This window comes from Salmo trutta, chromosome 13 (assembly GCF_901001165.1).
Source record: "Salmo trutta chromosome 13, fSalTru1.1, whole genome shotgun sequence".
NCBI classification, from domain to species: Eukaryota; Metazoa; Chordata; class Actinopteri; order Salmoniformes; family Salmonidae; genus Salmo; species Salmo trutta.
The window spans coordinates 53,668,560-53,688,397 of NC_042969.1; the positions used below are offsets into that span (position 1 = coordinate 53,668,560).

A 19,838-nucleotide genomic window follows, 5' to 3' on the forward strand; every position below is an offset into this window, starting at 1 on the left:
GAATGTGCTGTGGAGACAGGGGTCCAGGGCTGTGAGACAAGAATGTGCTCTTCTCTGGTTATATAGCAATGTGTTGAGAATGTGCTGTGGAGGCAGGGGTCCAGGGCTGTGAGACAAGAATGTGCTCTTCTCTGGTTATATAGCAGTGTGTTGAGAATGTGCTGTGGAGGCAGGGGTCCAGGGCTGTGAGACAAGAATGTGCTCTTCTCTGGTTCTATAGCAGTGTGTTGAGAATGTGCTGTGGAGACAGGGGACCAGGGCTGTGAGACAAGAATGTGCTCTTCTCTGGTTATATAGCAGTGTGTTGAGAATGTGCTGTGGAGACAGGGGTCCAGGGCTGTGAGACAAGAATGTGCTCTTCTCTGGTTCTATAGCAGTGTGTTAAGAATGTGCTGTGGAGACAGGGGTCCAAGGCTGTGAGACAAGAATGTGCTCTTCTCTGGTTCTATAGCAGTGTGTTGAGAATGTGCTGTGGAGACAGGGCTGTGGTGCTGGCGGTCTTTAGGAGCAATGTTCGAGTTCCACGTTTTAATGTCATGTGCACAAATACAGTGAAATGCCATTTTTCTTGCAAGCTCTAAACCCAATAATGCAGAAAATCAATATCAATGTAATACTAAAAATAACACAAGGTAGAACAAAAACACACAACAAATAAAAAGAAGAAAAAAGAACACGAGAAAGTAAGAAGTTATATAAAGGATAATTTCCAGTAGCATATTTACAATGTGCAGGGATACTGGATAGATATAGGTAGATATGTATAGGGGTAAGGGGACTAGGCATCAGGATATATGATAAACAGAGTAGCAGCAGCGGAAATGAAGATGGTATGTGGTGTGTGTGTGTGTGTGCGTGTGTGTGTGTGTGTGTGTGTGTGTGTGTGTGTGTGTGTGTGTGTGTGTGTGTGTGTGTGTGTGTGTGTGTGTGTGTGTGTGTGTGTGTGTGTGTGTGTGTGTGCGTTGGACTGTCAGTGTGTGTGAGTGTATAGAGTCCTGTGAGTGTGCATAAAGACAAATACAAGGGTCAACTCAGATAGTCCATGAAGCCATTTTGTTAGCTATTTAGCAGGTTTATGGCTTGGGGATAGAATCTGATCAGGAACCTGTTGGTGTCAGACTTGCTGTGCAGAAGCATAGAGAACATTCTATGGCTTGGGTGGCTGGAGTCTTTAACGATTTTCCTGGGTCTTCCTTTCACACCGCCTGATATAGAGGTCCTGGATGACAGGGAGCTCAACCCCAGTGATGTACTGGGCTGTCCGCACCATCTGTAGCGCCATGCGATTGAGGGAAGCAATGCAGCGAGTCAAGATGCTCTCAATAGTGCAGCTGTACAACTTTTTGAGGATTTGAGAGTCTATGCCAAACCTTTTCAACCTCCTGAGGGTTGTGCGTGTGGACCATTTTAAGTCCTTAGTGATTTGGACCCTTAGGAACTTGAAGCTCTCGACCCGCTCCACTACAGCCCCGTTGATGTGGATGGAGGCGTGCTCGCCTCCCAGTTTCCTGTAGTCCACGATCAGCTGCTTGGTCTTACTGATGTTAAGGGAAAGTTTGTCCCGGCACCACACTGCCAGATCACTGACCTCCTCCCTGTAGGCTGTCTCATCATTGCCGGTGATCAGGCCTACCACCATCGTGTTGTCAGCAAACTTGATGATGGTGTTGGAGTCGTGAACAGAAAGTCCAGGAGGGGACTAAGCACACACCCCTGTGGGGCCCCCGTGTTCAGGGTCAGAGTGGTGGAGGTGATGTTGCCTACCCTCACCACCTGGGGTCAGCCCATCAGGAAGACCAGGATCCAGTTGCAGAGGGAGGTGTTCAGTCCCAAGGTCCTAAGCTTGGTGATGAGCTTGGAGGGGACAATGGTGTTGAATGTTGTAGTCAATGAACAACATTCTCACATACTATAGATATTCCCCTTACTGTATCTAGGTGGGTGAGGGCAGTGTGGAGTGCAATTGAGATTGTGTCGTCTATGGATCTGTTGGGGCGGTATGCAAATTGGGTGGGTGTAGAGTGGATGTGTGCTATAACAAGCCTTTCAAAGCACTTCATGACTGCAGATGTGAGTGCAGGGTGTTTGTTTATGGCTGGGAGATAGGCCCCTGACTTCCTCGGCACCTGCCCCGGTCGTCACTCTCTCTTGACCCTGATTTTTCGCGGGACAGCTGCAGACAGTAGGGATGTCCTACATTGTAAAGACTCTCCTAAAAAAAACTCCACAGCCGAAACATCATCGAGGAAGTACGGCGAGTGGCAGCGATAAGGGTACTCCAAGTCCAGTATCGGAGGGAAATGTTCTTGACACCGAAATTGGACATTTCTGTTCGAAATCTTCTAACTTGCTTGTTTTGACAATAATTTCACACCATGACAGAGCAAGGAAATGGCTTCATCTACCGGGAATGAAGCAATCCCTCTAATCTGTCACTGTCCTGAGTACCATTCTGTGGGTTGTATAGGAGTTCAAATTGAAATCTTCAATATTGGGAACAAAGAACAGTGTCTTTGTGTTTGTGTTGGCATGACGCAGGCCACAGAGGCCTCTCTTCATCTATCATAATGCTTCATGTCTGCGATGGAAGTCAAACGTTACTTCATTAGCCAAGTTTAATGATCTGTTCTGGACTTTTTGCAGCCATAAGAAATGTAGAAATTGCCCTGGAGCTATTCCAAGCCGTGTCCTCAAAAACATATCTCACCACAACTCCCCCATTTCATTTCCAGAGCCTGTTTTCAGTACTGTATTACCTCATTAAAAGCCACGTCTCTTCCTGTAAGCGCTACGATGAAGACATCAGAACACCACTCGGCCCTGCCGGTCTACCCCATACATACTTTCTTGGCTCCACCGCTTGTTTGCTGTGAAATTCCTGAATTCCAGAAACAGGATTGTGGTAAGAATGAACTTTGCTTCCCCCTACAAAACCTCTTAAGAGTAGTTTCTAATAGTGTTTGTCTGTGGGGTTGGGGTAGTGTGTGTATGTGTGTAGGGGGGGGGGTGCAAGTTGTTGGGTTGTTTGAGAGAGAGGGGTGGAAATGGGCCAACAGCTGGTTAACTCTGAGGTTACAGTCAAGATAAAGAGGCTCTGCTGAAGCGTGAAGCGTAGCAGCCATCTCCAAGCCCCCTTGTACAACAGTGTACACTGTACTGTTCTCTGAGCACACCATGTTCCTGGTACATGTCACTTTATCATTATGAAGGATAGGCTGTGAGAGGCCTCTTCAGACCCTGTAATTTGGCACATTTTGGTTGGATCGCTCCTGCTGCCGCTCCAGGTGCATCCGAGAGCGCTTTCAGCTCAGCTATGCTATCTGACACGGCCGACGGATAGAAATCAACCTTCGCGCTGACAGAACCCAAATACGGGAGAGAACAGCTGGACAGTTGCTTCAGAGTGTGTGTGTGTGTGTGTGCATCTGTGTGTGCTCTGTGTGTTTGTTTTGTGTGTCTGTGTGTGATTGTGTCAGTGTATGCCTGTTTGTGTGAGGGAAATAAAATTGCACTAGATGTATATTTTTCACTGACTACAGGCTTGAGATGTATATTTTTAACTTAGTTCAGGCTCAGCCTGTACTTTTCTATAGTGATGTACAGTTTTAGCAACGGATGTGTTCCTTTTCCATAAAACAGTTATTAAAAAAACAAACCATAATGTGGCTCATTAAGGCCATAATAAAATGGATAAAGGGATTATGAAGCTATATTCCAAGTTAAAACAAAAGGTTGCGTGTCTCTAATCAAAACCCCCATGAGTCTAATCATAGACGTAAAATCCAACAAAAATCACTTTCTGTTCTAATTCCCGACATCTACTCTAAAGTGAATCTTCTGAAGTCAGCTTAACTATCATGCTCTGCAATTCATTATTCTAATGCAAGTGTATGATCTGCTGTTGAACTCATTGATCAAGTGTCTGTTATGCTGTTGAACTCATTGATCAAGTGTCTGTTATGCTGTTGAACTCATTGATCAAGTGTCTGTTTTGCTAATGAACTCATTGATCAAGTGTCTGTAGTGCTGTTGAACTCATTGATCAAGTGTCTGTTATGCTGTTGAACTCATTGATCAAGTGTCTGTTATGCTGTTGAACTCATTGATCAAGTGTCTGTTGTGCTGTTGAACTCATTGATCAAGTGTCTGTTATGCTGTTGAACTCATTGATCAAGTGTCTGTTGTGCTGTTGAACTCATTGATCAAGTGTCTGTTGTGCTGTTGAAGTCATTGATCAAGTGTCTGTTTTGCTGTTGAACTCATTGATCAAGTGTCTGTTGTGCTGTTGAACTCATTGATCAAGTGTCTGTTATGCTGTTGAACTCATTGATCAAGTGTCTGTTATGCTGTTGAACTCATTGATCAAGTGTCTGTTGTGCTGTTGAACTCATTGATCAAGTGTCTGTTTTGCTGTTGAACTCATTGATCAAGTGTCTGTTATGCTGTTGAACTCATTGATCAAGTGTCTGTTTTGCTGTTGAACTCATTGATCAAGTGTCTGTTTTGCTGTTGAACTCATTGATCAAGTGTCTGTTATGCTGTTGAACTCATTGATCCAATCCACAGAACCATGCAGACAGTCGAGCCATTACTTGGCTCTGTTGATTCCTATTACCAATTGCATGATTATAAACAATTGCCTGATTCCTATTAACAATTCCATCCCGGTCGGTCCCGTCTGGCCAGCTGACTGGTCCTATCTCAAAATTATAGGCATGACGCAAGATAGGATTCCAAACAGATTTAAATAACAGTTATTGGCTATCCATCAAGCTAGCTAGCTAATTTTACTAGCTAACAGTGAGGAGAAACAATAATACAAACATTTAACTGTTTTAAATCTCTAAAACTGATAAGCTGGTTTTACTTAAAACATATGTGTTCATTCTGAAGCGTCTGCGGGTCATCCACTGCCATAGGTTCCTCATCTCTACCATCTGAGCTGACAGCTCATAGCTCACAATCCAAACATCTCTCAAAAACATACAGCGTGACCTCATTAAACTTCCCTGCAATCTGTGTCAAGGATGTGACGAGAGAGAAATGGTCAACCTACTGAACAATTGAACGCACACACACACACACACACACACACACACACACACACACACACACACACACACACACACACACACACACACACACACACACACACACACACACACAGTACTCTTGAACATACAGTATGCGTGTGGGGAGGGGGGGAGGGGGGCAACCTTGGGATGTTCAACAGTTAACACGGTCACAGAGGGGGTCAGTTTTGGAGGAAGGGTGGATGGGGGTGTGCTACAAAAACAGAAATAAATACAGAGAGAGAGGGAGGGACGATGAGCGCTGGGGACCACAACAACGGGGGTGTGCGTCAGCGACAGGGAGGCTGCTCCATTGTCCATCCAGAGGCAGAGCGGGCAGTGGCCATTGTTAAAGGACCATCTGACCTTCATGTTCCCCCTGGTCAGAGAGGCCCAGCAGCCCACAGTGGGCCACAGCCCAGACTCTTCTCTCCTGCCACCTCCTTATTCTCCCAGACAACAAAGGGCTTCTTTTGTGTAAGGGAGGGAGTGGGGAGGGAGGGCTGGACAAGCCCCTGATCATAATGGAAAACGCTGGGTGGGGGGGGGGCAGCACACACACTAACACACATACACAAACTCATACAGTCGCCCCAAGAAATATACACACAGGCACATTCAATAAACTGAAAGTGTTTGGTCAAGAGAGGTACGAGTAGTAGTTTAAAGAGATCTGGTCCAGTGGCTGTGTTTAGGTTACTGAATGTAGGGAACATGGTATGTGGTCTCCGTTGTACATGGTGCTGCCGTGCAGCAGTTGTTCTTTTGTTATCTCGGCGCTCAATTAATGAGCTGAACACTCAGTCGTCTCAACCACTAAATCAACACGTACTACGTGCCATTTCATAGCAGACACTTTATTTATGATCTGGACTGGTCACCTGAAGTTATTTGAAGCAGATGGACACAGTCGTGCTGCTATAGCCAATGACGAACACTAAATGTGATTTGAGAAGATTTTAAATTGGGTGTGATGGACAGGCTTTCTATTTTGAGCTGGGTTGAATCAACATCTGTTGGTCTATGTAGGCCCGCTTTACAACTCTCAGAGGCTCCTCTGTCCAAACTGAGAAGTTGCACTTCTGGTTAACTGCGTCAAGCAGCCGGTCCAACAAAATAACAGCTGTGTTCTTCAGTAATATGCTACATGTGAGCAATTACCAAGCAAACAATGTGGCGAAGTCACCAGGGAAAAGTTGGTGTAACTGTGACACTACTTGGCATGGGTGGGGTAGTTGACATCGACCTTGTGACGTCAGCAATCAGAGACAAGAGACTAAAATGATCCTGTGTTCTGTTCCTTTCTGGGATGTGTCATGATTGCACACAAAGGCCATCAATCCCCTAAAGAGCTTCCATAAGGGAGGAAGTAAATCCATCAAATTGGCCCGGGAAAGCTGTAACATCCAAAGTTTCTGGACCTCTATAAATGTGTCATCGGCTGTAGTAAAGAATGGGGCCGTAAAGAAAGGCAATGGGGAAGGTACTAGGATCCAAGAGGCAGTCAAACAACATGCCAGGAGGGAAATTCCATTTCTCTTCGTGCATGCACAGGACTAATTATAGATGCTGAGATGTACTGTAGAAGTCTGTCTGTCTGTCTGTCTGTCTGTCTGTCTGTCTGTCTGTCTGTCTGTCTGTCTGTCTGTCTGTCTGTCTGTCTGTCTGTCTGTCTGTCTGTCTGTCTGTCTGTCTGTCTGTCTGTCTGTCTGTCTGTCTGTCTGTCACTGTATTGTACTGTAGGAGGTGATAACACAGTATGCTGTTTTAGCACTTTACCATAGACAGAAGGGTGGGGGGTTAGTGGGCACAGAGGTGCCAGGAAAGGTGGAGAGGTGTCATACATAGTGCATGGAGTCAGGGAGGGAGAGACAGCATTGGGAGGGAGATGAAGAGGTATTGGGAGATGAAGAGGTATTGGGAGGGAGATGAAGAGGTATTGGAAGATGAAGAGGAGGAGATTAAGAGGTATTGGGAGGGAGATGAAGAGGTATTGGGTAGGAGATGAAGAGGTATTGGGTGGGAGATGAAGAGGTATTGGGAGGGAGATGAAGAGGTATTGGGAGGGAGATTAAGAGGTATTGGGTGGGAGATGAAGAGGTATTGGGAGGGAGAATAAGAGGTATTGGGTGGGAGATGAAGAGGTATTGGGAGGGAGATGAAGAGGTATTGGGAGGGAGATTAAGAGGTATTGGGTGGGAGATGAAGAGGTATTGGGAGGGAGAATAAGAGGTATTGGGTGGGAGATGAAGAGGTATTGGGAGGGAGATGAAGAGGTATTGGGTGGGAGATGAAGAGGTATTGGGAGGGAGATTAAGAGGTATTGGGAGGGAGATTAAGAGGTATTGGGAGGGAGATGAAGAGGTATTGGGAGGGAGATTAAGAGGTATTGGGAGGGAGATTAAGAGGTATTGGGAGGGAGAATAAGAGGTATTGGGTGGGAGATGAAGAGGTATTGGGAGGGAGATGAAGAGGTATTGGGAGGGAGATGAAGAGGTATTAGGTGGGAGATGAAGAGGTATTGGGTGGGAGATGAAGAGGTATTGAGAGGGAGATGAAGAGGTATTGGGTAGGAGATGAAGAGGTATTGAGAGGGAGATTAAGAGGTATTGGGTGGGAGAATAAGAGGTATTGGGAGGGAGATGAAGAGGTATTGGGAGGGAGATGAAGAGGTATTAGGTGGGAGATGAAGAGGTATTGGGTGGGAGATGAAGAGGTATTGGGAGGGAGATGAAGAGGTATTGGGTGGGAGATGAAGAGGTATTGGGTGGGAGATGAAGAGGTATTGGGAGGGAGATGAAGAGGTATTGGGTGGGAGATGAAGAGGTATTGGGAGGGAGATGAAGAGGTATTGGGTGGGAGATGAAGAGGTATTGGGTGGGAGATGAAGAGGTATTGGGAGGGAGATGGGGCTGAAAGTTGGAGTACTGTGGATGGGGAAACGGGGTATTTACAATGAAGGCATCGCAAGGAATGAGTGGGGGCCATGGACCCATGGGAGGAGACATATTTATGTGTGTGCATGAGAGGGAGAGGAGGGATTGATGACTCATGGAAAACACTCCCAAGAGACAGTCTGGTCCTGAGTCACCAGACAGACAGAGGAACACATTCACAGCCACACACACCCACAATATACACACCTGTACATGTGAATACAATCACATAACCACACACAGCTGCCTCTAAGAAAAAACTAAACGTCTCATCAAATCACAGTGAACACATCACTCTCTCTCTCCCCCCTCCCCCTCTCTCTTTCCCTCTCTCTCTGTCTCTTTTTCTTGTGACATCTTCGAACCTGACAGCCCTTTGAAAAGCTTCCAGGCCACTGAGTGAGCTGTGAGGTCTGTCATATTGTGGTATCCCGTTCTCTCACTGTCGCCGCTAAAGCTCATTCTGAGTATCCCGTTCTCTCACTGTCGCCGCTAAAGCTCATTCTGAGTATCCCGTTCTCTCACTGTCGCCGCTAAAGCTCATTCTGAGTATCCCGTTCTCTCACTGTCGCCGCTAAAGCTCATTCTGAGTATCATGTTCTCTCACTGTCGCCGCTAGAGCTCATTCTGAGTATCCCGTTCTCTCACTGTCGCCGCTAAAGCTCATTCTGAGTATCCCGTTCTCTCACTGTCGCCGCTAAAGCTCATTCTGAGTATCCCGTTCTCTCACTGTCGCCGCTAAAGATCATTCTGAGTATCCCGTTCTCTCACTGTCGCCGCTAAAGATCATTCTGAGTATCCCGTTCTCTCACTGTCGCCGCTAAAGCTCATTCTGAGTATCCCGTTCTCTCACTGTCGCCGCTAAAGCTCATTCTGAGTATCCCGTTCTCTCACTGTCGCCGCTAAAGCTCATTCTGAATATCCCGTTCTCTCACTGTCACCGCTAAAGATCATTCTGAGTATCCCGTTCTCTCACTGTCGCCGCTAAAGATCATTCTGAGTATCCCGTTCTCTCACTGTCGCCGCTAAAGCTCATTCTGAGTATCCCGTTCTCTCACTGTCACCGCTAAAGCTCATTCTGAGTATCCCGTTCTCTCACTGTCGCCGCTAAAGCTCATTCTGAGTATCCCGTTCTCTCACTGTCACCGCTAAAGATCATTCTGAGTATCCCGTTCTCTCACTGTCGCCGCTAAAGCTCATTCTGAGTATCATGTTCTCTCACTGTCGCCGCTAAAGATCATTCTGAGTATCCCGTTCTCTCACTGTCACCGCTAAAGATCATTCTGAGTATCCCGTTCTCTCACTGTCACCGCTAAAGCTCATTCTGAGTATCCCGTTCTCTCACTGTCGCCGCTAAAGATCATTCTGAGTATCCCGTTCTCTCACTGTCGCCGCTAAAGATCATTCTGAGTATCCCGTTCTCTCACTGTCACCGCTAAAGCTCATTCTGAGTATCCCGTTCTCTCACTGTCGCCGCTAAAGATCATTCTGAGTATCCCGTTCTCTCACTGTCGCCGCTAGAGCTCATTCTGAGTATCCCGTTCTCTCACTGTCGCCGCTAAAGATCATTCTGAGTATCCCGTTCTCTCACTGTCGCCGCTAAAGATCATTCTGAGTATCCCGTTCTCTCACTGTCGCCGCTAAAGCTCATTCTGAGTATCCCGTTCTCTCACTGTCGCCGCTAAAGATCATTCTGAGTATCCCGTTCTCTCACTGTCGCCGCTAAAGCTCATTCTGAGTATCCCGTTCTCTCACTGTCGCCGCTAAAGATCATTCTGAGTATCCCGTTCTCTCACTGTCGCCGCTAAAGATCATTCTGAGTATCCCGTTCTCTCACTGTCGCCGCTAAAGATCATTCTGAGTATCCCGTTCTCTCACTGTCGCCGCTAAAGCTCATTCTGAGTATCATGTTCTCTCACTGTCGCCGCTAGAGCTCATTCTGAGTATCCCGTTCTCTCACTGTCGCCGCTAAAGCTCATTCTGAGTATCCCGTTCTCTCACTGTCGCCGCTAAAGCTCATTCTGAGTATCCCGTTCTCTCACTGTCGCCGCTAAAGCTCATTCTGAGTATCCCGTTCTCTCACTGTCACCGCTAAAGCTCATTCTGAGTATCCCGTTCTCTCACTGTCGCCGCTAAAGCTCATTCTGAGTATCCCGTTCTCTCACTGTCACCGCTAAAGATCATTCTGAGTATCCCGTTCTCTCACTGTCGCCGCTAAAGCTCATTCTGAGTATCATGTTCTCTCACTGTCGCCGCTAAAGATCATTCTGAGTATCCCGTTCTCTCACTGTCGCCGCTAGAGCTCATTCTGAGTATCCCGTTCTCTCACTGTCGCCGCTAAAGCTCATTCTGAGTATCCCGTTCTCTCACTGTCACCGCTAAAGATCATTCTGAGTATCCCGTTCTCTCACTGTCGCCGCTAAAGCTCATTCTGAGTATCCCGTTCTCTCACTGTCGCCGCTAAAGATCATTCTGAGTATCCCGTTCTCTCACTGTCGCCGCTAAAGATCATTCTGAGTATCCCGTTCTCTCACTGTCGCCGCTAAAGATCATTCTGAGTATCCCGTTCTCTCACTGTCGCCGCTAGAGCTCATTCTGAGTATCCCGTTCTCTCACTGTCACCGCTAAAGCTCATTCTGAGTATCCCGTTCTCTCACTGTCGCCGCTAAAGATCATTCTGAGTATCCCGTTCTCTCACTGTCGCCGCTAAAGATCATTCTGAGTATCCCGTTCTCTCACTGTCGCCGCTAAAGATCATTCTGAGTATCCCGTTCTCTCACTGTCGCCGCTAAAGATCATTCTGAGTATCCCGTTCTCTCACTGTCACCGCTAAAGATCATTCTGAGTATCCCGTTCTCTCACTGTCGCCGCTAAAGCTCATTCTGAGTATCCCGTTCTCTCACTGTCGCCGCTAAAGATCATTCTGAGTATCCCGTTCTCTCACTGTCGCCGCTAAAGATCATTCTGAGTATCCCGTTCTCTCACTGTCGCCGCTAAAGATCATTCTGAGTATCCCGTTCTCTCACTGTCGCCGCTAGAGCTCATTCTGAGTATCCCGTTCTCTCACTGTCACCGCTAAAGCTCATTCTGAGTATCCCGTTCTCTCACTGTCGCCGCTAAAGATCATTCTGAGTATCCCGTTCTCTCACTGTCGCCGCTAAAGATCATTCTGAGTATCCCGTTCTCTCACTGTCGCCGCTAAAGATCATTCTGAGTATCCCGTTCTCTCACTGTCGCCGCTAAAGATCATTCTGAGTATCCCGTTCTCTCACTGTCACCGCTAAAGCTCATTCTGAGTATCCCGTTCTCTCACTGTCGCCGCTAAAGATCATTCTGAGTATCCCGTTCTCTCACTGTCGCCGCTAAAGATCATTCTGAGTATCCCGTTCTCTCACTGTCACCGCTAAAGCTCATTCTGAGTATCCCGTTCTCTCACTGTCGCCACTAAAGATCATTCTGAGTATCCCGTTCTCTCACTGTCGCCGCTAAAGATCATTCTGAGTATCCCGTTCTCTCACTGTCGCCGCTAGAGCTCATTCTGAGTATCCCGTTCTCTCACTGTCGCCGCTAAAGATCATTCTGAGTATCCCGTTCTCTCACTGTCGCCGCTAAAGATCATTCTGAGTATCCCGTTCTCTCACTGTCGCCGCTAAAGATCATTCTGAGTATCCCGTTCTCTCACTGTCGCCGCTAAAGATCATTCTGAGTATCCCGTTCTCTCACTGTCGCCGCTAAAGATCATTCTGAGTATCCCGTTCTCTCACTGTCACCGCTAAAGATCATTCTGAGTATCCCGTTCTCTCACTGTCGCCGCTAAAGCTCATTCTGAGTATCCCGTTCTCTCACTGTCGCCGCTAAAGATCATTCTGAGTATCCCGTTCTCTCACTGTCGCCGCTAAAGATCATTCTGAGTATCCCGTTCTCTCACTGTCGCCGCTAAAGATCATTCTGAGTATCCCGTTCTCTCACTGTCGCCGCTAGAGCTCATTCTGAGTATCCCGTTCTCTCACTGTCACCGCTAAAGCTCATTCTGAGTATCCCGTTCTCTCACTGTCGCCGCTAAAGATCATTCTGAGTATCCCGTTCTCTCACTGTCGCCGCTAAAGATCATTCTGAGTATCCCGTTCTCTCACTGTCGCCGCTAAAGATCATTCTGAGTATCCCGTTCTCTCACTGTCGCCGCTAAAGATCATTCTGAGTATCCCGTTCTCTCACTGTCACCGCTAAAGCTCATTCTGAGTATCCCGTTCTCTCACTGTCGCCGCTAAAGATCATTCTGAGTATCCCGTTCTCTCACTGTCGCCGCTAAAGATCATTCTGAGTATCCCGTTCTCTCACTGTCACCGCTAAAGCTCATTCTGAGTATCCCGTTCTCTCACTGTCGCCGCTAAAGCTCATTCTGAACAGCATAGAGGAATATGGTAGTTCTTTCTCTGTCCCAACCAAATACTCTACTATTATTGTGCATTTAGGATTTAGAGAGTCCTAAAAAGTGACCGACAAATCATAGCCGAGTGTGTCAGCTCCAATGGACAAAACAAAGGAGGTCAGACAGTCACAAAATACAGATCACCATATCTTGCAATTCAAAGAACATACTTTCATCATATGCAGGTAAACCCACATAGACCAATGAGACACATAGACATACTGTACTTCTGTCTCCATACATCACTGATCTTATAAAAATCTAGAGACCAAAGCCAAGACTACATTGTTGTGTGCAGGTTTCTGGCTGTGCTGTATATTCAAATGTGCCCTACTGGTATTGGCTAGCTCGCTCTTTACTTCTGCTGGGGGACCCATTTGCACAGAGCTGGGAAGCTCATCAGTCCAAATTCCTCCAGGAGGAAATGGGGATTAAGCCTATTCCCTCTGAGCATTTTGGGCAAGGGGGTTCACACTCCTGAAGTTAGGGGGTTAGGGGGAACGAAGAGAGGACAAGTTGCTGAAAGAGAGGGGGCTGTTTCTATTACAAAAAGGATGGAACTGGGCTGAGGAAGGAACGGAATGCCAGCTTTCAAAGCAAACAGGACTTATCGGCATGTAAGCTCCAGACTACATTGGCCTGAACACTCAGGGCAGAGAGGGAGGGTTTGGGTCGCATCCTGTTGCTCCGTTCAGATTCCATGACCAATTCCTATTTCCATTCTTCCATTTGATATGATCCAAAAAGCCAGACAATACCCTTTCTCCCCCAAGACTCCAGCTTCAGTCCAGCTCCTAAGGTTATGTATAAGGTCACGCTACACGGCCATGTTCAAAATACAGTGCATTAGGAAAGTATTCAGACCCCTTTCCTTTACCCACATGTTGTTACGTTACAGCCTTATTCTAAAATGGTGTAAATAAAAAAAAATCTCATCAATCTACAAACAATACCCCATAATGACAAAGTGAATACAGTTATTTTGAAATTTTTGCAAATATATTAAAAATAGAAAAGAGAAATACCTTATTTACATAAGTATTCAAACCCTTTGCTCTGAGACTTGAAATTGAGCTCAGGTGCATCCTGTTTCCATTGTTCATCCTTGAGATATTTCTACAACTTGATTGGAGTCCACCTGTGGTAAATTCAATTGATTGGACATGATTTGGAAAGGCACACACCTGTCTATATAAGGTCCCACAGTTGACAGTGTATGTCAGAGCAAAAACCAAGCCATGAGGTCAAAAGGAATTGTCCGTAGAGCTCCGAGACAGGATTGTGTCGAAGCACAGATCTGGGGATGGGTACCAAAAATGTCTGCAGAATTGAAGGTCCCCAAGGACACAATGGCCTCCATCATTCTTATTGGACAGAGTTTGGAACCACCAAAACTCTTCCTAGAGCTGGCAGCCAGGCCAAACTGAGCAATCGGGGGAGAAGGGCCTTGGTCAGGGAGTTGACCAAGAACCCGATGGTCACTGTAACAGAGCTCCAGAGTTCCCATGTGGAGATGGGAGAACCTTCCAGAAGGACAACCATCTCTGCAGCAGTCCACCAATCAGGCCTTTATGGTAGAGTTGCCAGATGGAAGCCACTCCTCAGTAAAAGCTCGACAGCCCGCTTGGAGTTTGCCAAAAGGCACCTAAAAGACTCTCAGACCATGAAAAACAAGATTCTCTGGTCTGATGAAACCAAGATTGAACTCTTTGGCCTTCATGTTAAGCGTCACATCTGGAGGAAACCTGGCACCATACCTATGGTGTAGCATGGTGCTGGCAGTAGCATGGTGCTGGCAGCATCATGCTGTGGGGATGGTTTTTACCATCAGGGACTGGGAGACTAGTCAGGATCGAGGGAAAGATGAACGGAGCAAAGTACAGAGAGATCCTTGATGAAAACCTGCTCCAGAGTGCTCAGGACCTCAAACCGGGGAGAAGGTTCACCTTCCAACAGGACAATGACCTTAAGAACACATTCAAGACAAAGCAGGAGTGGTTTCGGGACAAGTCTCTGAATGTCCTTGAGTGGCCCAGCCAGAGCCCGGACCTGAACCCGATCGAACATCCCTGGAGAGACGACGCTCCCCATCTAACCTGACAGAGCTTGAGAGGATCTGCAGAGGATCTGCAGAGAAGAGTGTGCCAAGCTTGTAGCGTCATACCTAAGAAAACTCAAGGCTGTAATCGCTGCCAAAGGTGCTTTAACAAAGCACTGAGTAAAAGGTCTGAATATTTATGTTAATGTGATATATATATATTTTTTTTTTGCAAAAAAAATCAAAAAGCATGTTTTTGCTTTTTCATTATGGGGTATTGTGTGTAGATTGATCAGTAAAAAAACGAACAATTTAATCAATTTTAGAATAAGGCTGTAACGTAACAAAATGTGGAAAAAGTCAAGGGGTCTGAATACTTTCCGAATGCATTGTAAGTAAGAGACAGAAAAAACACAGTTGTGAAAAACGTGTGTGTTGGAGGGATTCACAAACGATAATTAGGAATTACATGTTTGGAAATCCTCCAACAAAGATCTTCAGAAGGCTTGTCAAAGAAGACAAGGAATTCTAATTCAGTTCAGTCCAATGCCAGTGAATAATCTGTGTTTGCTATTGAATAGGTGCATACGCACACAACATGTTTGCAGGGGAAATCTTGCCCGTTTATATTGGCAGTGAGTGACATTGAAGGATGTTCTCTGAAAATAGCTCCAACCAGTTGATCCCCGCTTAAAACCTGGCTGAGATTAATTAATTCAGGTTTACTATAAATATACACAAGGATGACTGTGGTTGTTTCAGATTAAAGTATTACTACACTTATTCAATCCTCACTCTCTTTTCCTGCCATGATAGGGATCTCTCCCATGACTAATAAGGGGTGTTCAATCATAGAATTAAGCATTAGAATACTAGAATGGACATGAACCTTCTTATGATGGTCCAAAGGTCAGCCATGTTGGTCAGGGAGTTAGTTTGCCAGTGCTGTGATAAGATATTGTGTAAAACAATGAATGTGAAAAAATGTCTGCACTGTATGTGTGTTAGCTAGCTAGCCTGTCCGTTTTAGAGGAATGATTCCATACATTTTTCAAATGAACTGCCAATATGCCAACATTCTATTCAAACAACGCAGTCAATCTCTACAGCCATACACTGGCTCAATTCGGTTACGATGGGACTTAGAGAAGTTGTAAATGTAACAAGTAATGATATTGTATCATATAATAGCACTCACAACTTTCCGAGAAAACAAAATCTGAGACATTTATGGTCTGTTTACGTAAGGGATAATCAACTGGCGGCCATGCACTCTATGCAAAATTATGAACTACATGGAAGGTGTGTTCAACAACTTGCTAGCGGATTTGGAACTAATCTTCCAAGGAGTTGCATTATTTTCCAGAGAACGGATAGAGCGCCAAGTTGATTATCCCTTTTAAACCATTGCTATAATTGAACACATGTCAATGCTAGAAATGTGTTCATTTGCTGGTAGAAATGTGTTCAACATCCACTGAAGTAGATAGCAAGTTTACTAGATAGCTAAAGTAGTTGCCTTGGTAACCAAACAAACAGACATGCATGTTTAGCTAACCAAACTATCTGTCCTAGTTCACTATTATGAAAATACAACAATGCCAATAATGTTTTTAAAAGCAGCTCAAACAAAGAACATTTACAATAGGAATGAACTAAAGCCATTGAATTCAATCAGAAACAAGTACCCACAATGCCATACTATAAATATATTGTAGAGGCTATTTATACAGAAAATGTGTTTTAAAAAAAACAACTGTATACATTTTATTTATAATTACAGTTGAAGTCAGAAGTTTACATACACCTTAGCCAAATACATTTAAACTCAGTTTTTCACAATTCCTGACATTTAATCCTAGTAAAAATTCCCTGTTTTAGGTCAGTTAGGATCACCACTTTATTTTAAGAATGAGAAATGTCAGAATAATAGTAGAGAGAATGATTTATTTCAGCTTTTATTTCATTCATCACAGTGGGTCAGAACTTTACATACACTCAATTAGTATTTGGTAGCATTGCTTTTAAATTGTTGAACTTGGGCCAAACGTTTCGGGTAGCCTTCCACAAGCTTCCCACAATAAGTTGGGTGAATTTTGTCCCATTCCTCCTGACAGAGCTGGTGAAACTGAGTCAGGTTTGTAGGCCTCCTTGCTCGCAAATGCTTTTTCAGTTCTGCCATAAATGTTCTATGGGATTGAGGTCAGGGCTTTGTGATAGCCACTCCAATACCTTGACTTTGTGTCCTTAAGCCATTTTGCCACAACTTTGGAAGTATGCTTGGGGTCATTATCCATTTCCAAGACGCATTTCCGACCAAGCTTCAACTTCCTGACTGATGTCTTGAGATGTTGCTTCAATATATCCACATCATTTTCCCTCCTCCTGATGCCATCTATTTTGTGAAGTGCACCAGTCCCTCCTGCAGCAAAGCACCCCCACAACATGATGCTGCCACCCCCGTGCTTCATGGTTGGGATGTTGATATTCTGCTTGCAAGCCTCCCCCTTTTTCCTCCAACCATAACCATGGTCATTATGGCCAAACAGTTATATTTTTGTTTCATCAGACCAGAGGATATTTCTCCAAAAAGTACAATCTTTGTCCCCATGTGCAGTTGCAAACCGTAGTCTGGCTTTTTTTATGGCAGTTTTTGAGCAGTGGCTTCTTCCTTGCTGAGCGGCCTTTCAGGTTATGTCGATATAGGACTCGTTTTACTGTGGATATAGATACTTTGTAACTGTTTCTCCAGCATCATCACAAGGTCCTTTGCTGTTGTTCTGGGATTTATTTGCACTTTTGGCACCAAAGTAGGTTCATCTCTAGGAGACAGAACCCGTCTCCTTCCTGAGCGGTATGATGGCTGCGTGGTCCCATGGTGTTTATACTTGCGTACTATTGTTTGTACAGATGAATGTGGTACCTTCAGGGGTTTGGAAATTGCTCCCAAAGATGAACCAGACAGGTGGAGGTCTACCATTTTCTTCTGAGGTCTTGGCTGATTTCTTTTGATTTCCCCATGATGTCAAGCAAAGGCACTGAGTTTGAAGGTAGGCCTTGAAATACATCCACAGGTACACCTCAAATTATGTCAATTAGCCTATCAGAAACCTCTAAAGCCATGACATCATTTTCTGGAGTTTCTCAAGCTGTTTAAAAGCACAGTCAACTTAGTGTATGTAAACTTCTGACCCACTGGAATTGTGATACAGTAAATTATAAGTGAAATGATCTGTCTGTAAACAATTGTTGGAAAAATGACTTGTGTCATGCACAAAGTAGATGTCCTAACCGACTTGCCAAAACTATAGTTTGTTAACAAGAAATTTGTTGAGTGGTTGAAAAACGAATTTTAATGACTCCAATGTAAGTGTATGTAAACTTCCGACTTCAACTGTATGTGACAATATTTTGGATTGACTATAATTCTATTACACCAATTCTGATACATCACATGCCTTACTTTTATATTCCTGCATAAGTAAAAGCAGGAAATGCATCACCTATGCCTCTACTGCAATTCATTTGCAATTAGATGGCTGCCATTTTTGCCCCATTATGGCATTTTGAGGGATTATGACATAGCCCCTCTAGTAATCTAATAGAGTCTTCATGGCTTTAATTAAGATCGTAAGGGATCATGAGATGTTTCATTTGTCCACTCTGGATAGATGACATTCCAGTTGATTTGCTGGAGAACTTCATGTTGGTTGAGCAAGAAGGCACCTCCTGAGCGACTTTAAGGATCATTTCCATTTAAAGTTATTTTTAGTCCAGGACTATAGGCTTAATCTCTGTCCAGGAAACCAGACCAAAAAGTCCGCAATGAGAACATTGTTTCAGCATCTCTGAGTGAGATCTTGGACATTTTCCTGCTTGCAGTACTCTAGGCTAAAGTGCGGTTTTGGCAAAAGGGCGGGGGGCAGGCAATCAAAACCGGCAAAGAAAGACTCAATTAAACACTTGAAATTGTGGTGAAGATTATGGTGAACAGCTACAGAAATGTTACTGTGGCCAAAAAAAAAGTATTTTTTATTAAACTGTGGGTTTTTGATCACGTCTCTGCGCACTAATTAGAATATGCTACCAATGACTCAATGCCCGGTATTCAGTCACATGAATTAGTTTTGTTTGACATGCTCAGACAGTTTGTTATTATTACACCAGTAAATCATATATATGATCAGTAACACCCTATACTGTACTGTCTGTGTCTTATCTGCTATACAAAGGCTATCCTAATTCACTTTGAGGCAGACAAACACGTGGCATTAATAACATGAAACAATAGGCATTTTATAGCCTAATGTATGTAGATTGAGGGGATAGCTACTAATAACATACATAAATACATAAATACATAAAACAGAGAAACAAAAAACATAAACATATTTTTATCAAAGGTTTGTCCAGCGGCGTTAAACATGCGATGTTGTCATCCAGTGGTGAAACTAAATAAATCACTTGGCATTATCATCTAATAATGCATTATTATAGAGAGCATAAACCTACCTTTACAGGTGTGTGGAGAGGAGACATGAAAACCTATGCCGCTGTGCTGCTGTCTTGATCAGTGTTCCTCTTCCCACCGCGGTCCGATAAACTCCTTTGACTGAACCTGTACTTTGTCACTCCGCTATGTTGTTGATTTATCACACAGTCCGGACGCTTTGGGGTGGATAACGCGTTTCCCTGAAGGAAAACAGTTTTATTTCGGTGTCTTCCGCACACAAGAGCTCCAAAAAACGAGAAATTAAACTTTCAATTCTTGGTCTTCCCCCTTCTTGGCACATGCCTCGCTTGCTGCTTGATGCCAAGAACCATCCCCTTTGGCTTGAATCACTGCTTCACCTGATGGATCATCCCCACAAAGTAACGGTTTCACATCAATTGTATGACAACCCCGGGAAAATGTGGCACATCAATGTAGCTCAAGGTCTCCTCAACATATATCACCCAGCACTAGTGAAAGTGAAGGGGCATGATCAAAGTACACCGAGCCGAGGAAAAGTCCGATTTCCCACCGTCTCTGAAAACTCAAGCACATATATGGTTTTCCTTTCGTTCCTCCTTGAAAAGGCGTCGCGAACGTCTCTAATTGCCAAAACTACATTACAGAAACACATAGTATTATAGTAAGTGACTAATGGTAGCCCTGTGTGCATAGCCGCGGGAATTAGGGGTGCTGAGGGTGCTGCAGCACCCCCTGATACATCACATTACAAAAATAATGAATATAACAAAAACAAAATCCCCACTAAATTAGAAAAACATTCAGCATCAATTTTTTTACGTTTGTAATTTTTTTTTTGAGATACGCAAGACAACATTTTTAATTACTAAGTCGAAATTTCGAGATACAT

The 19,838-nt window shown here is 44.7% G+C and overlaps 1 protein-coding gene across 2 annotated transcripts in view; it reads right to left on the reverse strand.

The window, feature by feature from the left end:
- The window catches only part of LOC115206027 (uncharacterized), a 58,974-nt gene extending 39,433 nt beyond the window's left edge, over positions 1 to 19,541 (reverse strand). For both annotated transcript variants that reach the window (XM_029772557.1, XM_029772556.1), the window contains exon 1: positions 18,988 to 19,541. The gene's annotated coding sequence lies outside the window, so the exon portion shown is untranslated. The remainder of the gene's footprint in view (positions 1 to 18,987) is intronic.
- Positions 19,542 to 19,838: the final 297 nt, after the last annotated feature.